The sequence below is a fragment of the Rhinoderma darwinii genome, chromosome 1, assembly GCF_050947455.1.
Source record: "Rhinoderma darwinii isolate aRhiDar2 chromosome 1, aRhiDar2.hap1, whole genome shotgun sequence".
Lineage (NCBI taxonomy): Eukaryota > Metazoa > Chordata > Amphibia > Anura > Rhinodermatidae > Rhinoderma > Rhinoderma darwinii.
In genome coordinates this window covers 160,779,826-160,784,313 of record NC_134687.1, presented here as the reverse complement: position 1 = coordinate 160,784,313, position 4,488 = coordinate 160,779,826, and positions in this window count along the sequence as shown.

Genomic DNA, 4,488 nt, shown 5'->3' with positions numbered 1-4,488 from the left:
GAGCTCTGGCACCTTGTATGTGGGCACTATGTCACTTTATATGTAGGTACTGTGGTACTATATACAATGGGCACTGTGGCACTATGTGGGCACTAGCACTTTATATGTGGGCACTGTCACTTTATATGTGGTACTATATGGGCACTACGGCACTATCTATAGTGGGCACTGTGGCACTATGTGAACTATGGCACTTCACTGTGACACTGTCTACAGTGGGCACTATCTACGTGGGCACTGGCACTATCTACAGTGTGCACTGTGGTACTATGTGGACACTGGCCCTATGTGGGTATTATCTACAGTGGGCACTGTGGCACTATCTACAGGAACATTGCGGCACTATCTACATCGGCACTGTGGTGTTTTCAGGGGGTTGGGACAAAAAAAAAACCTGACAAATGAAATTCATCCTTCTTTTTAACAGCCATGAAAAACGGATGGCAAACGGGTGACAAACAGCCATTAAAAACGGACAGATGGACTGGAAATGGATGAAAATTTGGAGACACACTGATGCAAAACGGCCATGAAAAACTGACAGGGCAACCAAAGTAAATGGAATGGGTGATCTTCAGTACCCACAAAGAATGTCATTTGGATTAGGGGTAACTTAATCACTACGTACAAATATTTCAAAGGCCAGTACAGAGATCTGTTCTTTTTATACCTAAGTCTGTAAATACAACAAGGGGACATCCACTACATTAGCATAAAGCTGTTTCATCACTGTACGAGCAGTTAGACTTTGTAACTCTCTGCCACTAGATGCTCATTAATTGAAAGACTTTGTAAGGGCTCTGGACAGACCGTAGCTAAACTTTGCCTCACCCAGGGCAGTTCGCTACCCTAGCCCTGTAACTAAATATCCTTGCTAAGGCAAAGTGGCTCCCCCTGACATCTAGCACCTGGTGCACATACTGTGGTAGTCACCCCTAGCTACATCCCTGGGCCTGGATTCCTTTCTTGTGAGAAATAATATGAGACATTATTTTATTCTAAGCACTGTTTTTTTCTTTAAAATGTGGACAATTGGTATCACCGGGCACAGAAGGATTCTGCATTGATTGGTACTGACAGAGTGCTGACGTCTTTGCCACTTTGCTGCTGCAGCAGTTGACTCTGCCTTGCTAGAGGGCTACTTACCTCCTTACCTTCTGAGAGAGGATTTGATTTTGTGAATTTTGTTGCAGAAATGAAAAATTCACAAAAGCTATCTTCAGTTTTAAACATTACCTCATCAGCTCTTTTTTTCTACACTGTAAATGATCTTCATGGTAATATCTACTCAGATGCCTTTTCAAACCAATATTATTGCCAGCTCAAAGCCAAAATATAAGATAACAACAAGAACATTTTCAAATAAAGTAGAATATAAAAAGTGATGCTTGTGGAACTCTCCTGCAACTAGGGAACCTCAATAGGTCACAGAAATTATACGTTTATTCACAGACAATGGGAAAATAAAGACAGAGGGATCTTGTCTGCTATAACAGCCTATTAATTTGTGGTTAACTTCCCATGTACCTATGAAGACTTCCAGATGTTTATCCTTCCAAGTCACTCGGCATAAGACATCAAAGAGCATATTTGCATTTTCTATCACAGAAAGCAACATTGACATACTGCAAGCTGACTCATACAAACCACGGTAGTGAGAAGACTATGACTAATATTCACCCTCTCAAAATCGGCATTATTCTTGGAAATTTTTTCTTGAAAGAGAAAAACACCTTTGCAATCACAGCAAAAAACATGCAATTTTTGCTGCATTTTTTAGTGTGATGCTGGTGCAATTCTCAGTTGCACCGCTGATACCATTGATAGCCTGTTTGTGAACAAGGCCTTAAATCGGAACTATCATTACAAAAAAAAAGTGGCAATCACATCTTAGAGATGACGCTAAAACTGAACTTTTTGGCCATCATGAGGAATGATATGTGTGACACAAACCCAACACTTCCCATCACCCCAGAACACCATTCTACAATAAAGCTTGGCGGTGGCAGCAACATGCTGTGGGCAGAGGTTGCACTACATATTTTCCAGCAGGGTAAAAATACTCCTCTTAACAATTTTAATGAGTATTTTTAGCCAAGGAGGAGTATATAATTTGTGATATCGCAATTAAATAGTAATTAGGCTGAAAACGATTTAGTTTGACGTGTGTGTGTGTGTGTGTGTGTGTGTGTGTGTGTGTGTGTGTGTATATGAATGTATGTATGTATAAATGTATATATACATTTATACATACGCACACATACAGTACATACACACCTTCAGCTGATAATGCTCCGGCAGATAAGGCCTTGTCCACATCTTCGTCTATTTTTCAGTTTTTCTGCTCCGCCAGAGGAGCAGAACAACAAAAAAACAACAGAAACACTGGTTCCGTTGTATGACGGACATCATCAGCGCCCAACTGTACCCATTCACTTTGATTGATTTCCTTGGGTTTGTGTCGGGGTATCCGTGGGTTTACCGGAAACAATAGCGCAACATGCTGAGCTATTATTTCCGGTATTTTCATCTGGATCTGTGAAGGAGGCCCCTAACGCAGCCTCCAATACAACAATACAAATGTGAACTGGGCCTCAGAGTCTGACCACAGTGTATAAAATAGACGCTGTACATATACATACACAATAAAGGTAACAGTGCACCCCCCACATCCAATTTCAACATGGGGGCACTTATCTATTACCTTAAGACTAGAGGAATGAGTTCTTTCATACATTAGTAGACATAAATTGTATTATTTCTAAGGGGGGCCACATTAACTAAACTGACATATAGAGTACACCTGTCAGGGGTCCTTGTCATCACCCTTTCCCCCAGGGTGTTCGGTGCTCACCGTCAGCTTTTTCATCCTTATTCTCTGCATGCTCCGTCTTCTTCCCCACTCTACACCTCAGTCCTCCTTCAAACATGAGTGTGATGATTGAGTGCTGCCCCCTGCCAGAGCCAGCATGGGACTGCTGGCTTGATCCTAATGACGGTGCACACATAGAGCCGACATCATTAGGAGCTGCCCCGTAGTCCCGCAATGGTGGCTCAGTATGAGAGTGCAAAGAAGCACATAAAAAGAAGAGGTTCTAAGAACCGCTACTTATGTTCTTATTATACCTCCCATAAACTACTGGCGCTGTCTAAGAATACGCATGGGACTGATTTCAAAGTGTTCAGGAGCCTATTCAGACGTCAATAACGCCTGTAGAGGCGTTATTGCGACCTCTGGCTGTGAAGCTGATTTTCATTGGCAGGGACTAGAAAACTGGTCAGGATTGAAAGAAAGATGGATGGCAGTAAATACAGCGAAATTCCTGAGGAAAACCTGTTTTATTCTACCAGAGATTTGAGACTGGGATGGAGGTTCACCTTCCAGCAGGACAATGACCCTAAACATACTGCTAAAGCTACACTGGAGTGGTTTATAGGGAACTATTTGGAATGGCCCAGTCAAAGCCGAGACCTCAATCTAATAGAAAATCTGTGGCATGACTTGAAGGCTGCTGCCTGCTGTACACCAACGCAAACCTACCAACTTGAAGGAGTTTCGAGCTGTTTTGCCTGGGAGAACGGGCAAACATCCCTTTGTCTAGATGTGCTAAGCCAATAGAAACCTACTGTTGTGCAAGTTGAGGCACAAATCAGAAATACCAGAAAATGAATTATACTTCAGTTCAAGTTGTTCTTCATGATTAATCTGTGGGTCAAAGCTGCATTAATACTAATTTCCTTAATCCAAGCCCATAGCCCAATAAATAAAAACACATTGAAAAAAACAGATTCCATTTGTTATATTTTATTGTTTATATATATTATTTACATTATACTGTAAATATTTTATATTATATATTTTTGCATTTTAATATAAACCTTAAATGGGAGCATAAGGATGAAAATAACAGATTCCACAGCAACAACAAATATATGTGTCATTTTAGAGAAATAATGCATAATTTGAAACAAATTTATTTTGAAAACCTCGTACCAAACGATAAAGTCTTTTATACGCAAAGACATTGAAGGTTACTATTTGACTTAGAAAATGATGATTATGGCGAACAATAATCAATGGACTATCATGCCGTTCTCCCCATTTTGAAGAAAACTCAAAGGACACTGCTTTGGTCTAGTCTGTGAGCCAGTGACATCCTTTAGACATATGATGACCCGTACTTATGCAGCACTGGTTCCTCGTAAAATGATAGGTTGTCCACTTCAAAAAGAAAAATAACTAGCCTAGAGGCAGTTCCGACTGAGGGTATGTTAACACGCTAGATTAAAAACGTCTGAAAATACGGAGTTGTTTTCAAGGGAAAACAGCTCCTGATTTTCAGACGTTTTTTAAGCCACTCGCGATTTTTGCAGCGTTTTTCGCAGCTTTTTTTACGGACGTTTTTGGAGCTGTTTCAATAGAGTCTAAGGCTATGTTCACACAGAGTATTTTGCAGGAGGAATATCTGCCTCAAAATTCCGTTTGGA